The sequence below is a fragment of the Rutidosis leptorrhynchoides genome, chromosome 2 (genome assembly GCF_046630445.1).
Source record: "Rutidosis leptorrhynchoides isolate AG116_Rl617_1_P2 chromosome 2, CSIRO_AGI_Rlap_v1, whole genome shotgun sequence".
Classification (NCBI taxonomy): Eukaryota; Viridiplantae; Streptophyta; class Magnoliopsida; order Asterales; family Asteraceae; genus Rutidosis; species Rutidosis leptorrhynchoides.
Window position 1 is genome coordinate 160,951,582 of NC_092334.1, and position 15,179 is coordinate 160,966,760.

The 15,179-nt window shown below is 31.4% G+C and overlaps 1 non-coding gene across 1 annotated transcript; it reads right to left on the reverse strand.

Annotated features, from left to right (window-relative positions):
• Positions 1-2,096: 2,096 nt before the first annotated feature.
• Positions 2,097-2,203, reverse strand: LOC139895014 (small nucleolar RNA R71). The gene has a single exon (XR_011775486.1). It is a non-coding gene; the product is annotated as a small nucleolar RNA R71 (small nucleolar RNA).
• Between the last annotated feature and the right edge of the window lie 12,976 nt (positions 2,204-15,179).

Consider the following 15,179-nt stretch of genomic DNA (forward strand, 5'->3'; position numbering starts at 1 on the left):
GGCGCCACTGCCGGGGAACGCCGAAGCGAAACGCTATAAAAAAAAGATTTTTATTAAGTTTTAATTTCTTTTTATAAAAATACATTTTATATAATACAATCAAAAATATAAAATCAAGAAAAAGAAAAATATATATCTATATTTTTAAGGTTAGTTAAATTTAAAAAGTTTATATTTCTTTTTATTGTGAAAAGTTATAAAAACTAATAATTAAATTTTTCTTATTTATAAGTTTTATATAAATATTTTAAAAAAAAATTAAAACATAAAAAAAAGAGTAAAACGAAAATTTATATTTTATAAAGTATAAAAGTATTTTTTTAGATCTTAATAATATAAGTGTATTTAAATTACTTATTTTAAATTTTGTAAAATTATAAAGTAAAAATAAAAAATAAATAAATAAATAAAATTAAAACTGAACCTGTGATTTCTGGCCAGCATCTCTTCTGAACCTGCATACTCCGCACTCGCGGAGCTCCTAGGCAGAAAAAATCCGCACCCGCGAAGCCTATTCTGACACGCCAGGTTTCAACATCGTACAACATTAATTACGGAGTATTATTAATTATTATTATTATTAATCAACCATAATTAGGGTTTAATTATTTAATTAGTTTTATTATTTAATTTATAATATTAAGTTTTAATTAGTTTTATTAATATATAAATTAATACTTTTATAAAATAATAATATAAAAATAATATTTTTGTAAAATTATATTTTTATAACTTTAAGCCTATTTTTATATTTTGTATATTTTTAATCGTTTAATCGTAATTTATATATTTATCGTTCGTAACTAGTTTTAAACTTAGTATTTTGCCATAGTAGCTCTAGATTTTTAGGCTTTGCCGTAAAATCCCTTAAGTACTTTTTCTTTAGACTAAGATTTAGGTGCTTTAGAATTTTGCGACGCCGTTTTAAGATTTTAGTACTTTTTAAGTTATTGCCTTTTTGGATATAAAATTCCTTTTAAGCTTTAATACCTTTAGACGCAACTTTTAATATTTAGTTTTTAGACTTTTAAGTTTCGACGCTGCATTTTATTATTTATCGACACTTATTTTTCAACTTTTTATTTTTCGACATTATTCGACGTTTTTCGACGCACTCTTTTTCTTTCTTATTTCTCGACGCTCTAGTTTTTAGGACATAGAATTTTCTATTTCTTCTCTAAAACTTCGACGAAAAATTATTTTAAGTGGTTAAATTGATAGACATCCAAAATTTTCTAGTTCGTAGTAATAGTTGGATTTGTTAGTGGCGAGTTGTGGGCTTCCGATTTAAAGGGTCCTGGCTAACTGATGCATCTATTGGCTATTCGAAACGTGGGCAAAATCAGAAAAGTCTATTAATTTGATAACTTATATAATTTTTATTTTTATAACTAATAGGATATTCAGTGAATGCACCGAGCAAAACGTTCACCACCTTTCATACGTTCACCACCTGTAACTCGATCAAGACATCTAGCTAATATTGTCACTGTTGATTTTTCTTTAGAATCGTCATCTAGTCGACCAAGTACTCCAATTCAAATTTCCGATAATCCATTTTTTTAACCCAACCTCATAATTGAGAATCCGGAGGATATTCAGGGACAATTCAGAGATCCTGAACCACTAATCATTCCTCTTGAACCACAAATTACTCATCCAGAGATTGTCGAGGAAGAAACCATTAAATCAGAATCCTCTAGTGATTCAGATTCAACAAACTCAATCATGGAAAATCTGGAACCTCTAAGTATGGAAGATCGAATGAGAGCTAAACGCACTGGCCAAGGTCACGCAATTACTCAACCAGACATTAATGCGCCAGATTATGAAATCAAATGACAAATCCTACGCATGGTAACAAATCAATGCCAATTTAGTGGTGCGCCGAAGGAAGATCCAAACGAACATCTTCGTACCTTTAATAGGATTTGTACTCTATTTAAAATCCGAGAAGTGGAGGATGAACAGATATATCTCATGTTATTTCCCTGGACAAAGATTGGTTATAATCGTTACCTGAAGGGGCGATTGATATATGGGATGTTTTAGTTGAAAATTTTCTTAAACAATTCTTTCCGGCATCTAAAGCCTTGAGACTTCAAGGAGAAATAGTTACGTTCACACAGAAGCCAAATGAAACTCTATATGAGGCGTGGACAAGATTTGAAAAGTTGTTGAGAGGATGTCCTCAACATGGTTTAGACACTTATCAAATAGTACATATATTCTATCAAGGATGCGACATTACTACACGAAAAGACATCGATATAGCAGCTGATGGTTCCATTATGAAGAAAAAACACAACTGAAGCTTACAAAATTATTGATAACACTGCTTCCCACTCACATGAGTGGCACCAAAAAAAAAGATCTCGTTAGATCATCTAAAGCGGCTAGAGCCGATTCTAGCCATGACTTTGATTCCATTTCCACAAAGATAGATGATGTCGAGAGACGAATGGAAAAGATGACTAAAGATATTCACTCAATACGAATTAGTTGTGAGCAGTGTGGAGGACCACATTTCACAAAAGATTGTCTCAGTATTGAACAAACAATGGAACAAAGAGAGAATGTTTCATACATGACCAAGACCAAATTACAATCAAAACCAGAATTATAACCGAAATGTTCCATACAACAACCAACAAGATCCTAGCAATCAACAAGTATCTAATAATACTTACAATCAGCAAAGACCTATTTTTCAAAATAAACCACCACAAACTGATGATAAAAAGTCAAATTTAGAAGACATGATGTCGAAGCTAGTTGAATCTCAAACTCAATTTTTCACATCTCAGAAACAAACCAATGAACAAAATGCTCAAGCATTTAGAAATCCACAAGCTTCCATTCAAAATCTGAAACAAGAAGTAAGCAACCTAGCCAGGTTGATAGGTGAAAGAAAATCGGGAAGTTTACCTAGCGATACAAATGCTAACCCCCGAAATGAAACAGCTAAACCTATTACCACAAGAAGTGGTATTACACTTAAACTACCTGAAATACCTGTAATTTCTGATGATTCTATTCATACTCCACAGGCATCACAGCCTGAGCAAGATAAGGAAACAGAACCGGTAGTTGAAAAGATTAATGAAGATAACACAGTTAAGGCTAAACCTTATGTTAAACCATACCAACCACCGCTTCCTTACCCAAGTAAAATGAAAAAAGAAAGACTTGAAGTCGAGCAATCCAAATTCTTGGATATGTTTAAACAAATAAATGTCAATCTTCCTTTCATTGATGTGATTTCAGGAATGCCTAGATATGCTAAATTTTTGAAAGATCTAATCACAAATAGAAAGAAAATGGAAGAACTCTCGGCTGTTACTATAAATGCTAATTGTTCTGCAGTGCTGTTGAATAAGATACCAGAAAAATTATCAGATCCAGGAAGTTTCACAATTCCATGTTTTCTGGGTAGTCTTAGTTCAATAGAAGCATTGGCATATTTAGGTGCTAGTATAAATTTAATGTCGTGTTCACTATACACTAAACTAGACCTCGGAGAATTCAAACCAACACGAATAAGTATACAACTAGCAGATCGATCAGTAAAATATCCTAGAGGGATAATGGAGAACATGCTAGTTAAAGTTGGTACTTTAGTATTTCCAGTAGATTTTGTTATTCTGGATATGGAAGAAGATTCTCGAGTTCCTCTTATATTAGGAAGACCATTCTTAAACACGGCTAAAGCAATAATAGACGTGTTTGGTAAGAAACTGACCCTAAGTATAGAGGACGAGAGTGTTACCTTTTCTGTTGATAGAGCCATGCAACAACTGCCATCTGCAGATGATACATGTTATTACATTCAAACTATAAATTCACATGCAGAATTGTTAGAAGAATTTCCAGAATTACAAGGAACATGAGAATGTTCTTTAGGAGAAGGAACTGAACCAATTGATGAAGCTGAAATGTTAGCTACACTTATGGCTAATGGATACGAACCAACAACAGAAGAACTTCAAATGCTAAAAGAGGAAGAAAGATATCGATACAAATCATCGATAAAAGAACCACCGACATTAGAGTTAAAGTCACTTCCAAACCATTTGGAATATGCTTATTTACATTGTGAATCAAAATTACCTGTAATAATATCGTCTTCTCTTACTGAAAATGAAAAATCTCAACTCATTTCTGTGCTAAAAGCTCATAAACCAGCTATTGCATGGAAGATTCATGACATTAAAGGCATAAGTCCTTCGTATTGCACACATAAAATCCTTATGGAAGAAGGTCATAAAACCTATGTGCAACGCCAACGAAGACTAAATCCTAATATGCAAGATGTTGTTAAGAAAGAAATTATTAAACTACTAGATGCAGGTTTAATTTATCCAATCTCTGATAGTCCATAGGTAAGCCCAGTTCAATGCGTACCTAAGAAGGGTGGCATGACTGTCATCAAAAATGAAAAAAATGAGCTTATTCCTACTAGGATTGTAACGGGATGGCGTGTTTGTATTGATTATAGAAAATTAAATGACGCCACCAGAAAAGATCACTTTCCCTTACCTTTCATTGATCAAATGTTGGAAAGATTAGGTGGGAATAGTTACTATTGTTTTCTTGACGGTTTTTCCGGATATTTTCAAATTCCAATAGCACCCGAGGACCAAGAGAAAACCACGTTCACGTGCCCTTATGGTACTTTTGCTTACAAACGCTTGCCATTTGGACTTTGCAACACCCCTGCAACCTTTCAAAGGTGCATGATGGCGATTTTTCACGACATGATAGAAGAATGCATGGAAGTTTTCATGGATGACTTTTCAGTCTTCGGTGATACTTTTGAAACATATCTAGTTAATCTTGAACGAATGCTTATTAGATGCGAACAATCAAATCTAGTACTTAATTGGGAGAAATGCCATTTTATGGTTAAAGAAGGCATCGTTCTTGGTCATAAAATTTCAAAGGAAGGAATAGAAGTGGGTAGAGTTAAAGTAGATGTAATTGTTAAACTTCCACATTCCGCCAATGTTAGAGGAGTTAGAAGTTTTCTAGGGCATGCCAGTTTTTACCGACATTTCATAAAAGATTTTTCTAAAATTGCCACTCCTATGAATAAACTCCTAGAAAAGGATGCTCCATTCATCTTTTCAGATGAATGCATCAAATTTTTTAATATTCTTAAAGAAAAACTCACTAATGCGCCAATCATGATAACTCCAAATTAGAATTTACCATTTGAACGTATGTGCGATGCAAGTGATTTTGCAATGGGAGCCGTTTTAGGACAAAGGATTGAAAAACGATATCAACCTATTTATTACGCAAGTAAGATGTTACAAGGAGCACAAATGAATTACACAACTACTGAAATAGAACTCCTTTCTATTGTCTTTGCTTTTGATAAATTTCGTTCATATCTCGTTCTAGCAAAAATGGTGGTCTATACCGACCATTCTGCTCTTACATACCTGTTTTCGAAACAAGATTCCAAACCACGATTAATCCGTTGGATCTTACTCTTACAAGAGTTCGATATTGAAATTCGAGACAAAAAGGGAGCATAAAATCTCGCAGCTGATCATCTTTCTCGTCTTGAAAATCCTGAATTAGAAGTTCTAAATGAATCGGTCATACAAGATAACTTTCCTGATGAATATCTATTAAAAATAGATTATAATGAAATTCCATAGTTTGCAGACTATGCAAACTACTCAGTATGTGGATTCCTTGAAAAAGGGTTGTCGTACCAAAAACGATAGAAATTCTTTAGTGATATAAAACACTATTTCTGGGAAGATCCACATTTGTTTAAAAGTTGTCCCTATGGAATAATACGCCGATGTGTATTCGGAGATGAAGCTAGTCAAATCTTAAACCATTGTCACACAGGACCAACATGAGGGCATTATGGGCCTCAACTTACAGCAAGAAAAGTCTATGACGCTGGATTCTATTGCCCTAAATTTTCAAAGACGCACACCTTCTTTGTAAATCCTGTGATGCTTATCAAAGGGCCGGAAAAATAAGTCAACGTGATGAAATGCCACAAAATGTCATTCAAGTATGTGAAGTATTTGACGTTTGGGGTATTAACTTTAAGGGTCCATTTCCAAAATCTCATAATAAGCTCTACATTCTCGTTGCCATTGATTATGTATATAAATGGGCGGAAGCACAAGCTCTTCCAACTAACGATGCACGAGTTGTAGTCAACTTCTTAAAACGTCTTTTTGCAAGGTTTGGAACACCAAAAACTTTAATAAGTGATCGGGGTACTCATTTTTGTAATAATCAACTTGAAAAAGTTCGCAAAAGATATGGAGTAACTCATAAAATCTCAACCGCTTATCATCCACAAACAAGTGGACAAGTTAAAAATACCAACCGAGCATTAAAACGTATTCTAGAGAAAACCGTAGGATCGAATCCGAAGGAATGGTCCATGAAATTGGAGGATGCACTCTGGGCTTTTAGAACAGCCTACAAAACTCCAATTGGAACCATACCTTTTAAACTTGTTTACGGAAAAGCATGTCACCTTCCAGTAAAAATTGAGCATAAAGCATTTTGGGCTTTGAAGACATGTAATCTTGATTTACATGAAGTTGGACGTTTACGGTTAAGTCAACTAAACGAATTAGAAGAATTAAGACATGAAGCATATGAAAATTCGTTAATCTACAAGAAAAGAACGAAGAAATGGCATGATAAAAGAATCAGAAGTTCAAAAGAATTTAAAGAAGGAGACAGAGTTCTTCTTTTCAATTCACGATTCAAGCTATTTTCTGGAAAATTGAAATCTAGATGTTCTGGACCATTCATAGTTAAAAGAGTTTTTCCATATAGAACAATAGAGTTGATAAATTCAAATGGGATTGAATTTAAAGTTAATGGTCACAGAGTTAAACATTACATACATGGTCCAATGGAAGTTGACAATGAAGTTAATCACAATTTCAACACCATAGCTAACTAAGTGTGGGGAAATTCGAATCTTTTAAGGGTAATATATATTTCTATTAGAGTTCGATATTCTGTTTTCGTGTAGTTCTCGAGAATGGAATCTGAATGGTCTTTCCCTAGCAGACCCTAAAGAACTAGTCTTCTCCCTCCATTCTGAATTTTTATTTCTTTTAGGTTTTACGAGATGAAGAATTCCTTTGATCTGAACCATGGTCTACTACTACACGCTATGATTACTAAACGTAATAATAACATCTTCCCAAATGAACTGGTATCATTCATAAGAGGAAAAATGGACGAAGTGAGGAAAGAACTCAGGAAAGATCATCATAAGACACATTTTGGTAAAGGAAAATCAAAATCCACAACAAAAAGAAGAGCACGACACCTTGAAAGATGTCATAAATGCGGAAAATGGTCACACGAAGGTAAATGTTCGAACAATCAAACATATTCAAATACCGAATTTGTTACTCTATGCAGAGAAGGACCGTTCATATGTTTAGAAGAAAAGTTATTAAAGAATCGAGGTTACGCTTATGTAGCAATGGAAAACCAAATCACACGACTCTCCTATGAGTCGGCTAAAGCAGGTCTCTGAGAATTCTTTCTCATAGGTAAGTATGTACAGTTTTTATTTTATTTTATTACTTTTAACCTTTTGATAATAAACACTGAATCGTTCACTAAAAAGTATTAAATTGATATTCAATAAAATTAGGTATGCGAAACCGAAATTATTGATATCATACAAAAATTTATTACATTACTGCGAAATTTACCGTTTATTCTTAAGGTATAAATATCTTTAATCAATCAATCCAAAATATTTCAGAAATTCGTCAGGAGTAAAACTAGGTAATATAATCGAAATTACTTTACTCAAAAGAGGGACGTATATTCTTGATAATATTTGATTGATTAAAGTGGGATAAAAGACCAAAAAGATTTTTAATTTTATTTTTACCATATTTTTAAAATTAATATATAAATATTAAATTATTATTGTAAATCTTTTTAAATCGATATATTTAAGTTTTTTTATATATTTTAAAAAATTAATATTTTCAATATAAAGTTTGTAAAATTAATGTATAAAAATATTAATAATATTAATATGAATTTTTAATTTTATACATTTTAAATTTAAGTTTGGTGTGAATTTAAAAACAAAAATTTACTTTATTTCATTAAGTTAAAAATTTGATATTTAAAATTTGTCGTGAGTTGAAGACAAGGTCGTTGAACCGAAATTGCTTTACCCAACGGAGGGACGAGAAATTTTATTATCATTATTTTTAATCTTATTGATTTAAAGTATGCCAAAAAAATTAAAAAAAAAACTCAAAAATCTTTGCTTTTAAAACAATCGCTTTAAAAACGACAAATTTTAAATTTTGTCAAGGGACGGACTAGGTAAACATACCGAAACTACCTAAAGTAAAAGGAAACAAAATTTTTAAAAAAAAATTATTCATTTAAATTGTTTTAATAAATAAAGGTTTTATAAAAAAAATATAATAAAAATATTATGTATGTTTGTAGTTTATCTAATGTATAAAATAGGGTAAAACAGCGTACTTTCAAGGACGGGCATTAAGTTCAGCAAAAGCTATTAATTTTAACGACAAAACGAAAAACAAATGTGATGTAACAACAGACGGAATAAACAAACGATGTGCACCATTTATCATTCAGCACAGACAACAATATGTTTGGAAACTTTGGTAAAATTTAATCATTTTTCTACGCTAATCACCCTCAATAATTTAAATTATTACTGATTTCTTGCAAATGAGGGCATTGCAAGATCTTAAGTGTGGAAAGGGGTTAAATTCTTTTGGATTTTTAAAATTTTAATTTAAACACTTGGTTACCATTAAAAATACTAGTAACGCAGTAGTTGTATTAGAATCTAGTGCTCTCTGATAATAAAGAACAGCCCTAGTCTTATATACTGACTACCCAATTCTAGGAAAAATTTTCATAATATTCAACTAAATGAACTCAAAATCATGTTTATACATATTTATGAACGATAAACCTAGGTATTAACACCGAAATTATTGTTACCTCGGAAAGGACATAAATTGAGAAACAACTCAAAACGCTGGAATTCATTTAAAATGGAATAGAGGTGAATAAAAAGACAAAGAAAGGAAAATAAAAGCCAAGTGTGGGAAAAATTTACCAAGTTATTTCGAACATATATCACATATTTTTGTACAAATAATTGAAAATACTTTTGTTTTGGACGATATTAATCAGTTTTACCCAGTTTATTGTAATATAAATGGAATATAAAAGGAAGTAAAGTCTTCCGAGAAAAAGACATGCGCTACTTGATTTAGGTCAGGAAGTTGTCGTCCAGACCAGTTGTAGAGTCTACGAAAAACCTTGAAAAGTTTTTTCGAAAATCAGCTAGAAATCCACGGACCTCAGCATCAAACAGGGTCGCCAAGTGGTCAGACTTATCCTAACCATGAGAGGATCTGTCTCGTACAATGGGGGGCACCGTGCAAATTTGCTTATAAGACTAATGAATCAGATCCCCAGAAAGGATGATCTCCTTAAAGATCAAAAATCAGCTTTTAAGACTGATATTACTCAATCCTTGAGATTGACCTTAAAGATTGAGAATTCAAACTCATGGAATTCAATGATATCTAAGCTCGAGCTTGAACGAGAAAATATTTTAATCAAATTACAAACCGATTTATTTTCTGAAAACCCTATTTTCAATGCATTCATTACCATTGAATGTAAATTCCTAGGAATTCACCTAGAATTCATTAGGTCACCTGAACCAAATCGGGTGTCAACCGTAAGAACGGTGGTTGCATAGCATGGTCGAAGACAGGACCTTGTGCCAGACCAAAAAAGTATAGGGTGATCTTTACTATTGCTCCTACAAAGGATAGTAATTGCATCCGACACGATATAGACCATAATCAAAAGCATGTCACGGGACATTGCCTCAACAGTTGCTTGTTCAACGCTTTCCTTAACAACTGGATGGTAGTTTACCGAAAGGTAATATACGGAGCAAGTATACTGGACGTGTTGCTTTTCCAATACAAGGTTAGCAAGTGGGTGACACAAAACCGCAAGTTTTGAGCTAAAATTTTCAAATCTGAAACCCACCAAACCCACAAAAACATTTTGAAAACACCGGTGAAGGGTTATTCCGGAAAACTTATCTAGGGTAAAAGCTAGATTGAATTTTCAAAAAGATCAAATGTTTTCATAAAGATCCAATTTCCTTAAAGGATGTAAATTTTCATAGTCATGTGGGACTGTAAACCACAACGTTACTATCATTGTTCATACCGCCGTATAGAAATTACTTATGTACAAAGTGTGAAGAATAAAGAAGTAATTCTTGTAAAGCTATATTCAAGTTCTATATTGCTTGAGGACAAGCAACGATCAAGTGTGGGAATATTTGATAATGCTAAAAACGAACATATATTTCATAGCATTATCCCTTAAGAAAGACAAGCTTTTAGTTGCAATTGTTCTATTTACAAGTGATATTCGTTTAAATATTAATGGGTGAAGAGATTCGACGAATTGAAGACGCAAATGACCAAAAAGCTAAAAAGTACAAAGTACAATCCAAGTGGTTCAAATTATTGATGAGAAACGTCTAAAAATTACAAGAGTACAAGCCGTGAAACACAAAGTACAAGATATTAAATCGTACGAAAAGGCGTTCGAAAATTCGAAACTGAGACATGAACCTACTTTCAGCGCGCGACGCAATGGACCAAAAATTACAAGTCAACTATGCACAAGAATATAATATAATATATAATTAATTATATATATTATTATATATTATAATTATACGCAGCCCACGTTTTGGATTTAATCTATGAGCTGGATTCCAGACCTCCGCACTCGCGGAGCTGTGAAGCACAAAAGCTTCGCACTCGCGGAGCTCAACAGTGAAACGTGGGCCTATAAAAGGCCGCGCATTCTGATCGATTCATTACCCCTTTTCTTTCTTTTCTATATACGTAAATATATATATATATATATATATATATATATATATATATATATATATATATATATATATATTATAATTTTAATTTTAATTTAAGTTTAATAATAATAAGGTTATAGTGGCGAATGTTGTAAGTTTATAAGTCGAAATTATGTCCGTGTAACACTACGCGATTAATACTCATTGTAAGTTATGTTCAACCTTTTTAAATTAATGTCGCGTAGCTAAGTTATTATTATGCTTATTTAAACCGAAGTAATCGTAATGTTGGGCTAAATATTAAGATTGGGTAATTGGGCTTTGTACCATAATTGGGGTTTGGACAAAAGAACGACACTTGTGAAAATTAGACTATGGGCTATTAATGGGTTTTATATTAACTAAACGATACCTCGTTAATTTAATATAAAGGTTACAATTTGACGTATCTATATATAACTACATACACTTAATCGGACACGATGGGCGGGATATTTATAAATACTAATAATCGTTCATTTAACCGGACACAGGAATGGATTAATAGTCAATGGACTCATTAAAACAGGGGTGAATTACATACAAGGACACTTGGTGTAATTGATAATAAAGTATTAAAATCTTGGATTGCACACAGTCAATAACCTGGTGTAATCATTAACAATGTATTAAAACCTTATTACAGTTTAAGTCCCCAATTAGTTAGAATATTTGACTTCGGGTATAAGGATAATTTGACGAGGACACTCGCACTTTATATTTATGACTGATGGACTGTTATGGACAAAAATCGTATAGACATATTGAATAATCCAGGACAAAGGACAATTAACCCATTGTAATAAACTAAAATCAACATATTGAACATCATGATTACGAAGTTTAAATAAGCATAATTCCTTTATTTTATATATCATCGCACTTTAATTTACTGTCATTTTATTTATCGCACTTTTAATTATCGTACTTTTTAATTATCGCAATTTTATTTATCGTCATTTTATTTATCGTACTTTAATTTATCGCACTTTTATTATCGTCATTTACTTTACGCTTTAAATTAAGTTATATTTATTTTTAATATTTTACATTAGGTTTTAATTGCGACTTAAGACATAAAATCGACAAACCGTTCATTAAACGGTAAAAAAAAACCCTTTTATAATAATAATATTACTTATATATTTATATATATATATATATATATATATATATATATATATATATATATATATATATATATATATATATATATATATATATATATATATATATATATATATATATATATATATATACAAATATAGTTTTAAAAATATAGCGTTAAACTTAGCTAGCTCCCTGTGGAACGAACCGGACTTACTAAAAACTACACTACTGTACGATTAGGTACACTGCCTATAAGTGTTGTAGCAAGGTTTAGGTATATCCACTCTATAAATAAATAAATAACTTGTGTAAATTTGTGTCGTATTTAATAATATTTTGTAGCAAAAATATAACTATTTCGTATACGCTGCTGCACACATCACTATCATATAGAGGTCAATACCTCGCAATGAAACCGGTGAATAATGTACTGCGTCAATAGTGATTTTAACGGGCCGTTACAAGTGGTATCAGAGCGTTGGTTCTAGGGAATTAGGTGCATTAATGTGTCTAACCTGGATCGTTAGGATACATTAGTGATCTAGTCTAGAACCGTGTCATTATACTTATATGTGATTATGTGCATATTCTAACATTAATATAATATTATTATTACTATCGGTGAGAAAGTTTTTCTCCTTCTGATTACAAGCCTTCGCCTGCTCAAGCTTGTTCAATTTCAACACCCCGGTTATTGAAAAAAAAAAAAAAAAAAAAAAAAACGGAAGCGTTGTTCAGGACTTTCAAAATTCCTGACATTCCTACGTGAGTTATTACTTATATATTTTTATAGATATCATATGTGTTATATTATGTGCTTATGTGCTTCGATTCAGAAACTCCTGACATCTCGAATTGTGAATCGGAAGAAGTCTTTTCCGACTCAAGAAGATTCTCAATAGTTTCAAAGACATTCTTACGTCATTACCCTTTCAATATTATTAATAAATATTATATTCTCGTACTATTTTTAATACACCCCTTTTTGAAATTAATTTGATTTATAAATTGTGAAAAACGATACTTGTTTTATATCCATAAATATTTTGGAATAGTGTTGGAATGGAAGCATGAGTTAGTGTAATATAATAACAGTTAATCGACATGATTATATTACAGTAAGTCATGCGGAAGTTCTAATGGAACGTGATGGGGGTAAAACTTGATCAACCTTATCTTCACCACGTACCATGTTACATGACTCCTTTATTTTCTCTGCTGACATCTGAATATATTGAGACTTTATATGTGACATCATTCGAGGTCACACGTAACTTCCTTCTCATCTTTGTCATATCATACTTGCACTCCGAGCAGCTTATTCAAAGGTATTCGTCATCAAAGGACTATGATCTCGTTTTACCAAACTTTCATACTTAACTACAAGATGCTCGATCTTTCTAGGTCAAGACGAACATTTCTATCCTCACTTGTTTCCTAAACGCTGTTTAATCGCACCAAACAAAATTTCGGGACGAAATTTTCTTTAAAGGGTAGATAATGTAATAACCCGACTTTTTCCGTTAAATACCTAACAATCGTTTATTAATCAATGATTTTTCCACGCCAAATTTTTTTTTAAGAACATACTACTTTTGATATGTGTTAATTTATCACTAGAAAATTTTGAAGATTAGTAATAATAAAGTTAAAAATTGAAACTACTAACTTATGAAAGATATATAAATACTTTATTTAAAAAAAATAGAATAAGATGATAAATAAAAATATAAAATAAATGATTAAATTGAATTTCGACATCACTAGATTCCTATCTATTTCTAGTCACTATTTAGATTCAATTTGTAAGAATTGTTTATAATATTTTTTAATATTATTTTTTTTTGAAAAACACTACGGTTAGTGAAACCAGGGAAAATATCTTTTCAAACAACAAAACGTATGAATTTTTAATTTTTAATAATTATATTATATAATAAATGAGTTTTAAAAATCATGTTAATTAAGTAGGATATTCTTAAATTATAACCCGTGTTTATTTAATTATCACACCCGTAATATATCTATTTACCCGTGACTACACATTTAATACCCGTGTTTATTAATTATAACCCGTGACTATACAGTTAATACCCGTGATATCTATTATTAAGATAACTATATCACCCGTGACTTATTTTATATCTATATATTTCTTTCATCTCATCTAGTACATACACACACGTTCTATTTTTTTCTGTTCTTTCTCCTAATCAATGACTCCAATACTATTCATCATCATCATCGACACTTCAAGCTTGAAGAACTCCATCAAAAACTTACTTGATCGTTAAATTGAACATGGATTCTTGCTCCTCTCGAAGAGCTCTACACATCCATACCAACAATTTCTTGATTAGAGTAAGTTTTAAAAACTCTAATTTTTGGGTTTCATGTTTTTGTTACATATTAGGGTAGATATAGTGTCTAGTGCTCAAGTCCTTGTATGTATGCATGATATTATTCGTTAATTTGATCGTTTGATGACTTTCTGAAGAATCGCGAATTTGTTTTGTGTGAGGTCAGAAACTTGAACTTGTTGAATGTATAATATTATGAGTTAATCAGAATCCTATTGAAAAACTAATAAGTTTGGGCTTTGGAATTTCGAATTTTCGTTACCGTATGCTCATGTTATGCTTAATTGAAGTTTTAACTCGTTTTTATGAATGATCACGTTTTTCATTAATATGCTACGGATATGAACATGATATTTTCAGTTTATGAAATGTTTATAAATTAAATTCTTGTAAAAATTTAATAAGTTTGCTCTTTTGAATCGCATGTTTTCATTATGTATAGCTCAAGTTATGATTAATTGAATTCGGTTTGAAAACTCGTATTTGAAATTGAGTTTATGGAATATTTGAGTTTACAATCTGTTCTTGACATGTTGATATTTGAAAAGAGCTTGAAAAATTATTAAGTTTTCATTTAGATATCGCGCGGATTAGATTTGTGAGTCAAAAGTTAGGATTTGAATAAGGTACCTTTCGGGATAGGCTGAAAAAGTACGTTTTTGACGCGCTTAACGAGGTATAATTAAAAACCTGGGTTGATAGGATTGTAGACGTCGAAAATCTATTGAATTTAGACT